The sequence below is a fragment of the Cervus elaphus genome, chromosome 5, assembly GCF_910594005.1.
Source record: "Cervus elaphus chromosome 5, mCerEla1.1, whole genome shotgun sequence".
Taxonomy (NCBI): domain Eukaryota; kingdom Metazoa; phylum Chordata; class Mammalia; order Artiodactyla; family Cervidae; genus Cervus; species Cervus elaphus.
In genome coordinates, this window is record NC_057819.1 from 22,023,359 (window position 1) to 22,036,471 (window position 13,113).

The window sequence follows — 13,113 nt, forward strand, 5'->3', positions numbered from 1 at the left end:
CCTTCTGGTCCCCTGTGGATCAGATGACCAGGATTGGGAGCTTGTTGGACAATTCTCACAACAGTTTTTCTACATTTCTCAGACTGTTTCTGAAGCATTTTACCACCAAGGGGATGATTCTTGGAAATGTCAGCATTCAGAGCTGAGTTGAAAGGGTCAGCATCTTATGATGCTTATGAAAGGGTCAGCATCTGAGCATTCTTGTCACTACAGTGAAGTCTGCATAGTCCTTGTATGCCAAACTCTGTTCTAAGAATTCTGTATACACTGTCTCCATTTAATTCTTTCAGTGACCCTGTGAGGTAGTAGTAGTATTAATAGTCCCATTTTACAGATGAGGAAACTGAGGCACAAAGAGGTTAAATGACTTTCCCAAGGTCACAGAGCTGGAGTCCATTCTTCCCCCCATATTTTTAAGATGTGTGTGTTAACTTAAGTGTCCTTTTTTCTTTCTTAGAGCCCAAATTTTAAGTCAGAAAGTAGTCTTAACTTCATATTCCATCTGTCTGTTTTGTAGAACTGTGTATTTCTCCTGCACATAGTACGTGGTTAATGCCTGACATGTAATAGATAAACAGTGTGTAGATTGTAGATTAAATAAAATACTTCCTGGCCACATTTGAATTCCAAAGCCCTGAGTCCAACTTACCTGTTTTCCCAATTCCTTCATTTCAAAAGCATTTCTGGTTCCTAATTGCTGTACATTGACTAGTCCTAGGTCCCTATAAAACAATATTACTTTACTAATTGGATCATGAGAAGCCGTTTGTTGAGCTCTGGGAAAATAATAACCTTCTTTTCCCCTGCCACGTGCTGCTCACAGTGTGTGTGTTTCTGTATTGTGTCTTGAACAGTTCTGCTTCAGAGAGGCACACACTGTCTTTAACTTCATTCCGTGGGACATGATGATCTGAGACAATGGTTGGGGATCTGAGGATAAAGCCTTCTGTGTTTCATCTTGTCAGATGTTTAAATGTGACCTGAAGGGGGACTGGTTTTCATGGTGGGAGGCAACACTGGGGGCTTTACAAAGAAGTGAAGTGGATGAACAGACTATTCCTCATAGTGGGATAATAATGGACTTGAAATTGTGGCAGGTACTGGCTTCGTGGCTGTGACACAGTACATCCAGAGTTTGCAGGGGAGCTGCTTCCCCTTCTGTCCACTAATGCTGAAAAATAAGCGTGTGCTTCACATGGGACCAAGGGTAGAGTAGTGAGGGAGTGTCTGGAGCTCAGCCTGGGGTCCAGTTTGCCAGGGAAAGATAATCCCAGGCATGTGTGCAGGTGGTGGTGGGGATATTATCTCTAGGAGGCTAAATATCAGGTGCCTACAGTGTTTTTTTAGTGGGAGGACTATTGGCATCCGGAGTGGGGCAGGACTAGTCTGTTCACAGCAGGGCATTTGGCATCCCTGGCCATACTCCTCTGAATCAGCAGTCCCCGCCCTTTCTGGCACCAGGGACCAGTTTCGTGAAAGACAGTGTTTCCACAGACCAGTGTGGTGGGGAGGATTGTTTCAGGATGATTCAAGCACTCCTATGACAGTAAGGAATCTGCCTGCAATGCAAGAGGTGCGGCTTTGATCTCTGGGTCTGGAAGATCCCCCGGAGGAGGAAATGGCTACCCACTCCAGTATTCTTGCCTGAGAAATCCTGTGGACAAAGAACCCTGGTTGGCTACAGTCCATGAGGTCGCAAAAGAGTTGGACACAGCTGAGTGACTAAACAACAACCAGATCTAATGCCACTGCTGATCTGACAGGAGGCGGAGCTCAGGTGGTAATGAGAGCAGTGGGAAGTGGCTGTAAATACAGATGAGTTTCCCTGGATTGCTAGCTGTCTGCCCCTCACCTCCTGCTGTGTGGCCCAGTTCCTAATTAATCTTAGGCTCCCATAGAACAAAATTGCCTAATGGCCTGATACTGGCCTGTGGCCTGGGGGTTGGGGATCCCAGATTTAAACACGAGCATTCTCATCTTAGGTTCGACTGGGGAAGAATCTTCTTCCATACTCACTGGTTTGTTGGCAGGGTTTATTTCCTTGCTGTTGTAGGACTTTGGACCCTGGATGTTTACTGACTGTTGGTCCTCAGTTGCTAGAGACTACCCAAGCTCTTCACCACGTGGGTCTCCCAACATGGCTGCTTACTCCTTTGAAGACACGTGGGAGAGAGATTCTGTAGAGCGAGTCTGCTAGCAAGATGGAGTCCTATAAAATGTTATGGAACCATGGAATGACATTTCATCACTTCTATCATGCTATTCTGATTAGTAGGAAGCACAGGCCCTCCCCACACTCAAGGGGGAAAGTATTCTAAAAGAAGTGATCACCTGGAGTCCCGGTTCATAGTGGACCACTCCACTGTCTGCTGCACCTGGTATGGACCAGAAGTAAATAAGTAAGTGACTAAGTAAGACATGCCCTAGGCTGGAGGCAGTCATTTTTTGCTGGTTTTGGGTGTCTGGGGGCTAAGGCAGAGTTTTGGATATACTTATCTCAACGCCATAGGAAGTGTAAAAGAAGGGAGCAATTCGTCAAATTTCCAATTTGTCAAAAGCTATATGTATAGTTTTATGAATTTAGCTTTCTTAGGTGAAAGATTAGTGAGATAAGAGATAGGAGATAGCTCCTCAGGAATCAGCATGTGTTGCTTTGGGGAAGTTCTCACTGGAATTAAAACCCCACTTTGCATGTGCCTGTTCTCAGACCTGAAATCCATGCCTTCTAGGGCTGTGTTCTGAAGGGTTTCCAGCACGGGTAGTTTGTTTGTCCTTCAAGTTGACTCCTGCTCTCTTTAGGACTGAGACCAAAAGTATCTAATCCTTAGAATCCTTTCCCCATGAGTGTCAGCCACCTGAACAGGAGGGAGCCCCACCTGCTCTGTAGTCATGAGCATGGCAGGCTCCTTGCATTGACTCTTTCCCCTGTCCTGTAATCTCTCCCAAGTTTAAATCATGGTCTGCAACAAGCTCTCAGCAGAGCCTGCCTTTGCCAGTCTTTGGGTGACTAGTTGGAGCTTCATGCCTCTCTCTGTGGTTAATTTATCACAGAGAAAGTGGTTTGCTGGGAGAATCCAAATTAAAAGTATCTTTACAGTTTTGCTGAAGCTCATCCTGAAAGTACTGCAGCGCCCAGGGCTGGGCTTATCTCAGAAAGCGAGTTGAACACCAGATGTTCCTTGGCGTTACTCTCCTTGACAGAATGTGATTGTCTGAAATGTGTCCCAAGCACTGTTATCCAAGGATTGTTCTGGGGACCACCTGCATCGGAATGGCAGCCTGTTTAAAAACATAGCACTGCTGGGTTCCGCTCCACATGTAGTGAGTCACAGTCTTTGGAGGTGGGATCGAGATGGCTGTAACTAGGTGATTCTGATGGCCTGGAAGTCTAAGAACCTCTGGTCCACGGGGTTTTCATGCCTAAACTCTGTCCCCTGCTTTTGATAGTTTTTGCCTCTTACTGGGCATTTTCAGCCCTGAAGTTCTGATATTTATGGAGCACTCAGAGATAGGTGGTTAGATAGAGACCTTTCATTCTACCAACTGTTATTAAGCACCTCCGATTTCCCTGGCATGGCTCTCAGAACAATGGATAAAGCAGGAAACACAATTAAAAAAAAAAATTCTACCCAGTCTCCTGATGCTTCCATCCAGCAGGAGTGACAGAGAATAAACAACAGAATCAAAGTCTGTGGGTACTAGATAGGGCTTTATTTTAGATTGGGTGGTTTGGGAAAGGCTCAAAGAGATATTTGCCGGAACCTGAAGGAGATGAGGGAGTGAGTCCTGTGGGTGTCAAGGGAGATCTTTTCAGGTGAGGGGAACAACATGAGCAAAGGTTTAAAGGCAGGAAGTCATGTGCTGTTTTAGGAGCTATGAGGAAGTCAGTTCCCCGCCAACAGAGAATGTTAGTATATTTCACATACGTAAAATATGCACTTTTCAGAGCACTGACATTTAAAACTACAAGTGTGTTATGGAAAGTTTTTCTAATTCGAGACTATCTGGCCAATGGAAACTAATCCACTGACAATGAGAACATAAAATCATATAGAAAGTCATGAGAAAAACGAAACCTGATTGGGATTTTTCTTCTTCTTTGAGAAATGAAGTAAAGATAAACAAGTAAACAAAATCCAGTAATTCCCTTTCGGTGCTGCCCAGAATGAAGAATGCATTCATTGCCTCTTGACAGCTTTTTGTTGTTATTCCCCTTCAATTTTATAGAATTGCATGGTGTTGCATTTTTCATTTCACACTTGATGTTGTCAGTAGGATCTCAAAAAGGACCAGCTTAGCGGAAGTATTTCAAGGCTTCCCCAATTTCCCTAAGAGCTTCATTCTGCTTTGATTCTCGAGCTGCTCTCTTTTGAAGCACTTACCTCTTTTCTCGTTGATGTCCCCATCTTCACTTGTGAACTGTCAGTAGGTATCTCTTGAAGGGGGTGGATCCTTTGCTGGGTCCTTTTTCTCAGTGGCTTGCTTGGCATTTGTCAGTCCTTCATATTCCAAGGTTGGCATTTACACTTTGCAATAGGTTTGCATTGCATTGGCATTATACTTATAGCTGACAATCAGCAGGGTCCGACCCCACTTCCCAAAAGACAGAAGATGCTGAGTTGGTGCCACGGTCATCCAAACACCAAGTGAGAGTGGGGATTGGTTTCCTGAAGCCTCAGTTCATCTAATAGTTTCTCAGCTTGCCATGTTATTTTTTTCTATGTAATCATGTAACTTGGAGAACACAGATAACAAATAGTTGTATAATGAAGACCCTATGGAAATATAAGTGTTTTTTTTTGGTGAATGTCAGGAGATAGTTGTTATATAAATGAACCAGAGGTGATCCCTGTAGGTTGGTCCTTGTATTGTTTAGTTCTTCACAGTAGACTAGGACCTGTTAGCTCAAGAGTCAAACTCAATTGTTTACACATCTAATTGTTTTAAATGTACTTGAAATAAGCATGTTATATTAGACATTTGGAGCTCGCTTGCTTTGCATGCCCTGCGAAACTGTTCCCAACGTCTGTTAGCGATAGACCTTGTAGCTTTAAGACTCCAAGCCGCAGTGGTGCTTTGGAGCTGTTTGACCTGGAGCTTTCCCACCGTCCCGCTTAGTGACACCTAAGTTCCCTCTCTGATTCTCCTCTCCCTGGGGCTCCCTGCCCTCCTTCCCTTCTGGCTCGTGGCCCCCATGTAGTTTGGAGGATCTCAGGCTGTGAGGGACTCCTGCAGTAGCATGCAAACCTATCAGATCTCTGCCCGGGTAAAGCTTTTGCATGCTACTGCCTCCTTGTGGTCATATCTTTCCCTTGATCAGCCCCCAAATCCCTCAAACTCATTACGGCGCTGAGACCATTGATCGTTGTCACAAGGTTTAGATTATTGTAGTTTTTAAATAACAAGCGTTAAGAATATCACTAAGCCTAAAAATATTTCTCTAAAACAAACTTAATGAATATTCAAGACATGGATTTTTCTGGGCTTAGATTGTTGTAACAAATAGGATCTAAAATTGGGAAAGGTTTGGACTGAGAACGAGGATTCAGGGACAGTTTTATAACTTCTATGTAGGAGAGAGGCAGAACCTCAATAATTTAGCTTCAGGCTTGTGTTTTTGATTCCTACCATCCATTTTTTTCTGTTGTAACTCGAATTTCCTTTTGGCAGCCACTACCTGCTAACCCCTCCCTGGTGGTTCAGATGGGGTTAATTTTACCTTGTGCGGGATGGTCATTGATGGGCCAAACCATTGAACACTGTCCTTTCACCCACCTGGGCCACAGTTATAGGTCCGAGGTTGAATACTCAGTTAAGTTCAACCAGTGAAAACCTGGCTCCAGGATTTTGTTCTGGAGTTAAGAACAAAATCTTGAGAGAGTCTTACTTTTCCTTTGTTGATGAGGGTGTGAGATCTGGAGCTGTTGCAGCCACACTGTGACCACTAGAAGAGAACCTGTCAGTGCTAAAACCCACATGTGTGAGAGCTGAACAGAGGCAAGTGCCTAGGGAACTGGAGGCATCATCTAAACCTTTGTGATGAGTCACTTCTAAAGCTGGCCTCACTTCTAGATATTTAATTAGATATGAACCAGAAATGGATTTTTTCTTTGGTCAACTGCAATCACAGAAAATTTCAGAAAATTTGTTAGGTGTACACTGATGTCCTTGGAACCCAAAGGTTGAATGTTCTCTACAGTAACCTTTATATATATATATATATTTATATTTATATATATGAATTTTCTGTGGCAAATGGAGGGTTTGCCCAATCTTAGGATATGAGAGGAATTTCCTGCCAAGGAAAAAGAGTAAGATCAGAGAAATCATATTTGGAGAGGAGGTGGTTGGGGTCCTGCATGGAGACTTAGAGCAGTTTCGAAGGACATCTCGTAGGGAGGGGACTGGATGCCTAAGTGTATGATCCCTGGAGAGTATGCAATAGTTCATGATGAGAAAAATCCTAATGATAACACTGATCAATTTCTTTGTCCCAGGTGTTTTTCTAAGCACTTTATATTCAGTGATTCACTTAACCTTCATAATAACAGCATTATAGCTTGATATTCTTATCACACACATTTTGTAGATGAGGAAACCAACTCACAGATGTTCAGTGATTTATCCAAACTCTTACAACTGGTTCGTTGTCATCATCACTAACTCCATCGTCTCCCTGACCTTTGTCTCTGGGAGCATCCAGTTTTCCTAGGTGGGCAGGAATGCCTGGTATTTCACAGCCATCCAAAGCACAGATAATTAGAATATATTTCTCTTGGGGAAGAGTCAGGGGAAAGGAAAATTAGGGAGTTTGGGATTAACATATACACATTGCTGTATTTAAAATGGATAGCCAGCAAGGATCTACTGTATAGCACAAGGAGCTCTGCTCTATATTATGTAACAACCTAAATAGGAAAATAATTTGAAAATGCATACATACATGCATTTGTATAAGTGAATCACTTTGCTGTACGCCTGAAACTAACACAACATTGTCAACCAACTATACTCCAATATAAAATTAAAAAATTAAAAATAATATAGTGCTCTTTATTTTGTAAGTTTGTTTTATTAATGTGTCAGCATCTGTTTACCCAGGCAACTAAGTTTCTTAATTTCCTTCTTTATTCACAGAAAGTAATATAATGTAATATATCCTTGTATGTGACACTTCCTCTATGCCAGCACGTTATATTGTTATTATCTCTCTGCCTGTGTATCAGTGTTATGACATGGTCACTGTATTCATTTCCTAGGGCTGCCCCAACAAGCTGGGGGGCTTGAAACAACAGATGTGTGCTCTCTCACAGCTTAGGAGGCTGGAGGTCCGCAATCAAGGTGTCGGCAGTGTTGTTTCCCTCTGGAGGCTCTTAGGGAGAATCCATTCCCTGCCTCTCTCCTGGCTTCTGGTGGGTTGTCCACCATTCTTGGTGTTTGTTGGCTTGAGGACAGATCAGTCCAATATCTCCCCTTGCCTTCAGATTGCCTTCTTTCCTGTATCTCGGTCTTCTCCTTTCTCTCTCTTATAAAGACACCACTCATTGTTCAGGCCCATTCTAAACCCAGGAGGGTGTCTTCTTGAGATCCTTTAATTATATTAGTGAAGACGCTATGTTCAGATCAGGTCACATTTTGAGGTTCTGGGTGGATCTGAACGTTTGAGGGACCCTATTCAACCACAACACCCATCCTTATTTTTTCCTCTCCTGAGAGAGGAGGGGCCTCAGCATGACAGACAAAGTGAACAGCGGGGCTAGGACCCAACCTGGCTTGCCTGGAATGAACACTGGCTCTTGTGTCTCAGGTGTAGCTGCCAGAAGGGCAGACTGGATTCTGCTTCTGTGGTGGGATCGGCTTTCAATTTCAGCCCTTTTCTGTAGGCTTTTGGTGTCACAGATTTTAATTTGTGAGCCTGAAATAACAATCCCCATTCATAGTGCTCTTAGGAGATGGAACGTTCAGACAGGCAAAGCACAAGACAGTTTAGGTAAAGCTCCTGGAAAAGGGTCTGACCAATGGGCGTGGCCTCAGGAAATTCTAGTTACTACAATCCAACAAAATGTCTGAGCAGTGTCAGGGTGCTTGCAGCTCCTAGTATTGTGCCTTCTTCGGTATTTGGAGAGGAGGACAGTTTAAACATGAGGACACTATTGTCCATAGATGATTTTGACTTCAGAGTTGCAGCCATTCATGCTTTTGAATGATCACTGGTTTAGTTTCCTCATGAGCACTTTCCTTGTTGTGAGTTGTTTGGTTAACTCTAACATTAGTAAATGTAAATATTTTGGCTGGTAAATTTCCAATAACCAGAATGTATGCATCTTTTGTTGTCCAAGCACTAATTTTCTTTATCTTCTAGGGCTAAGGCAGAATATGACATTTCTCTATGCTGCCCACACCCACATAAATTTGCCTATCTTGTGACAGCTCAAGTTTCCTTGAAGGGGAGTATAAGTCCTACCCTCACAGGTGGTGTAGGAATTACATGAATTAATGATGAAACAACAGAATGGGAAACACTAGAGATCTCTTCAAGAAAATTAGAGATACCAAGGGAACATTGCTTGCAAAGATGGGTTCGATAAAGGACAGAAATGGTATGGACCTAACAGAAGCAGAAGATATTAAGAAGAGGTGGCAAGAATACACAGAAGAACTGTACAAAAAAGATCTTCATGACCCAGATAATTACGATGGTGTGAGCACTCACCTAGAGCCAGACATCCTGGAATGTGAAGTCAAGTGGGCCTTAGAAAACATCACTACGAACAAAGCTAGTGGAGGTGATGGAATTCCAGTTGAGCTATTTCAGATCCTGAAAGATGATGCTGTGAAAGTGCTGCACTCAATATGCCCACAAATTTGGAAAACTCAGCAGTGGCCACAGGACTGGAAAAGGTCAGTTTTCATTCTAATCCCAAAGAATGGTAATGCCAAAGAATGCTCAGACTACCACACAATTGCACTCATCTCACACGCTAGTAAAGTAATGCTGAAAATTCTCCAAGCCAGGCTTCAGCAATACGTGAACAGTGAACTTCCAGATGTTCAAGCTGGTTTTAGAAAAGGCAGAGGAACCAGAGATCAAATTGCCAACATCTGCTGGATCATCGAAAAAGCAAGAGAGTTCCAGAAAAACATCTATTTCTGCTTTATTGACTACGCCAAAGCCTTTGACTGTGTGGATCACAATAAACTGGAAAATTCTGAAAGAGATGGGAATACCAGACCACCTGACCTGCCTCTTGAGAAACCTGTATGCAGGTCAGGAAGCAACAGTTAGAACTGGACATGGACCAACAGACTGGTTCCAAATAGGAAAAGGAGTACATCAAGGCTGTATATTGTCACCCTGCTTATTTAACTTATATGCATCATACATCATGAGAAATGGTGGGCTGGAAGAAGCACAAGCTGGAATCAAGATTGCCGGGAGAAATATCAATAACCTCAGATATGGAGATGACACCACCCTTATGGCAGAAAGTGAAGAGGAACTAAAAAGCCTCTTGATGAAAGTGAAAGAGGAGAGTGAAAAAGTTGGCTTAAAGCTCAACATTCAGAAAACTAAGATCATGGCATCTGGTCCCATCACTTCATGGGAAATAGATGGGGAGACAGTGGAAACAGTGGCTGACTTTATTTTTCTAGGCTCCAAAATCACTGCAGATGGTGATTGCAGCCATGAAATTAAAAGACGCTTACTCCTTGGAAGGAAAGTTATGACCAACCTGGATAGCATATTAAAAAGCAGAGACATTACTTTGCCAACAAACGTTCGTTTAGTCAAGCCTATGATTTTTCCAGTGGTCATGTATGGATGTGAGAGTTGGACTGTGAAGAAAGCTGAATGCTGAAAAATTGATGCTTTTGGACTGTGGTGTTGGAGAAGACTCTTGAGAGTCCCTTGGACTGCAAGGAGATCCAACCAGTCCATCCTAAAGGAGATCAGTCCTTGGTGTTCATTGAAAGGACTGATGCTGAGGCTGAAACTCCAATACTTTGGCCACCTCATGCGAAGAGTTGACTGATTGGAAAAGACCCTGATGCTGGGAGGGATTGGGGGCAGGAGGAGAAGGGGATGACAGAGGATGAGATGGCCGGATGGCATCACTGACTCAATGAACTTGAGTTTGCGTAAACTCCGGGAGTTGGTGATGGACAGGGAGGCCTGGCGTGCTGCGATTCATGGGGTTGCAAAGAGTTGGACATGACTGAGTGACTGAACTGAACTGAATTGAATGATGAAAGGTATCAGACAGCTCGGCATATGGAAGGTGCAGAAGATATTTTGGCATTTGTTAGTAAGTCTTTTTCTACAGTATGATGGGTCAGGTGGTAGATGAGTCATTCCCTGGTCTGTACCAAAACCGTTGGATACTCACTGGTCTGGACTGAACTTTGTCCATCTTTGTATGTCCTGATGCTTCATACATAGCACCTGGAACTCAAGACAGTCTCCTTAATATTAGAGAACTGGGTGGATAATCTGTGGTAGAAAATTGTTTCATGGCGTTGATGATTTCAGAGTTCTCATTGCATGCCTTCCCAAGCAGACAGAGAGATTTGACTTACCCACAACCACAACTAGAGATACTCATTGAGGCTTTGATGTGCAGAGCTTGGTCATGCAGATATGTTTGAATGCCTAGTTGGTTGACCTTAGTCTCTAGTCCCTCCAGAGGTCAAGTTGATACCATATGACCCAGGGTTCCCAGGTAAACAAAGATACTCTAATCAGGTAGAACACCACAAGGGCTTAGAGGTCACCTCCTAAGAGTTGAGGGCAAAGACTCATCTTCTCTTTGGGCAAAGTTCATCCTTTACTGCACTTCCACTGTGTGGACAACCAAACCATTAAAGTGGATGGCTTAAGTATAAGACACAAACACTTAGATGGGCTGATCGGGCAAGTTTTCTTCTGCCCTACAAGGTGGCAGATGCTATGGGCTGGAGAGACCTAGAAGAATGAGATGGGGAGGCTATGGGTCTCTGTCCTCTCTTGTCTCTGCTGGGTGGGGTCTGGCCTGCAGTCCAGGTGTCTTTCTTGCTTGTCCATAGCTGCTGGATTGTCACCTGTCATTGGACCAACAGGGAGGAATGCTCATCTGGACTCCGAGGCTCTTCCCCATCATAGACAAGGTCAAAGCCTCAGGTTACACTGTGTCCTGAACACCCTGAGGGGTGGTGGAAGTTTGGGGGGAAAGCCCTTAGGTGTGTCAAGGGTGGCAATGGTCTAACTCATCTTGGGAACGCCCATTGAGCTTGGACAGTGGAGAAGTCATGTCCAAGGGTGAAAGTTCTCCATGGCCTTGACTTACATTCCTGTTACCAACATGAAATCTGCTTGCTTTGTTTGGAACTTTATACTGAATGATTGAAAGTGAAAGTGTTAGTCACTCAGTTGTGTCCAACTCTTTGCGACCCCATGGACTGTAGCCCGCCAGGCTCCTCTGTGCATGGAATTCTCTAGGCAGGAATACCGGAGTGGGTTGTCATGCTCTTCTCCCGGGGAGTTTGCTGACCCAGGGACTGAACCCGGGTCTTTTGCTTTGCAGGCAGATTCTTTATCAACTGAATGATTATGAGTGTACGTAAGAGTCCACATGGAACAAACAGAAAACTACAGATGCGTGAGCACAGGTGGGTGGGTTTTCACAACCCATAGTGCAGTCAGCACCCAAAAGAAGAAACAAACATTCTAGGTGCTCCAGAAGCCCCCCCATCCAGCTGTTTGCTCCAAAGGGCAACTGATGCTAACTTCAGCCTCACAGATGAGTTTAACTGTTTCAAATTTTCTATAAATGGGATTATATGGTGTGTGCTTTTTGACACCTGGCATCTGTCACTTAACCTCCAAATATAGGAGGTTCATCCATGTAGTTTTTAAAAATTGATTTAAATTTGTTTTAATAAATATTAAATTGATATCTGTTTGGAGATGTCAATTAGTATACACAGAGTTATTCCTAAATTGTTTTCTCCACTATTTTATTTTTGCTTTTTATTGGGGCATAGTTGGTTTGTGGAATCTAAAAAAAAAAAGGCTACAGATGAATGTATCTACAAAACAAATACAGGTGTCAAAAATAAACATGGTTACAAGGGAGTAAAAGGTGGGGGGGGGGGATAAATTGGAAGACATACACATGTGTGCTAAGTCGCTTCAGTTGTGTCTGACTCTTTGCGACCCTATGAACTGTAGCCCTCCAGACCTCCCTGTCCATGGGATTCTCCAGGCCAGAATACTGGAGTGGGTTGCCATGCCCTCCTCCAGGGGATCTTCCTGACCCAGGGATCAAACCCATGTCTCTTATGTCTCCTGCATTGGCAGGCAGGTTCTTTACCACTAGCGCCACCTGAGAAGCCCTGACACATAGACACTAGGGTATATAAAATAGATAACTAATAAGGGCCTACTGTATGGCCGGGGAACTCTTACTCAGTACTCTGTAATGACATATATTGGAAAATAATCTAATAAAGGGGGATATATGTATGACTGATTTACTTTGCTGGACATCTGAAACTAACACAGCATCCATGTAGCTTTGTGTGGTACTACACTGTTTATCCTTGGTATTTCTGTCTTATTCCATTGGGTGCCTGTATATTTGATTAGTTCTGCTTTTGATGGACAGTGTAGGCCGTTTCCTTACTGGGTTTAATACGATACCGCTGCTGTGAACTTTCTTGTGCAGGTCTTTTGGGGAAATAAATGCATGCATTTCTGCTGCGCATATGCCTGTGAGTGAACGTGCTGGGCTGTAGGGTCAGCAGAAAGTCCCGGAGCACATGAGGAGGTGCCCTTGACCGTGGGGGGCGAGAAGTGCCCAGTGAGGCCCTGGCATTCTTTCCCACAGAGCCTCTGCAGCTGGCATAGCCCCTGCAGCCTCTCAGACCCTCCTACTTCATGAGAACCCTTCCTCGTCCACCCCCAGGGAAGAACCGGCCCCCAGATCCTGTCCATGCCTGCCAGACACGTCTGTTTTGTCTCCATCCTGCAGGGCCCCTGAAGAAGAAAGTGATCTGGTTCCTAACACACTGATCAAACAGAAAATTAACACCATGTGGCAGAACACTGGAGCTCCTACTTCGGGGCACTTGTAA

The 13,113-nt window shown here is 43.9% G+C and overlaps 1 protein-coding gene across 1 annotated transcript in view; it reads left to right on the top strand.

Moving 5' to 3' along the window:
* TMEM132B (transmembrane protein 132B) overlaps positions 1 to 13,113 on the top strand; it is a 383,675-nt gene that overhangs the window by 198,425 nt on the left and 172,137 nt on the right. The gene's annotated exons all lie outside the window — the stretch shown is intronic.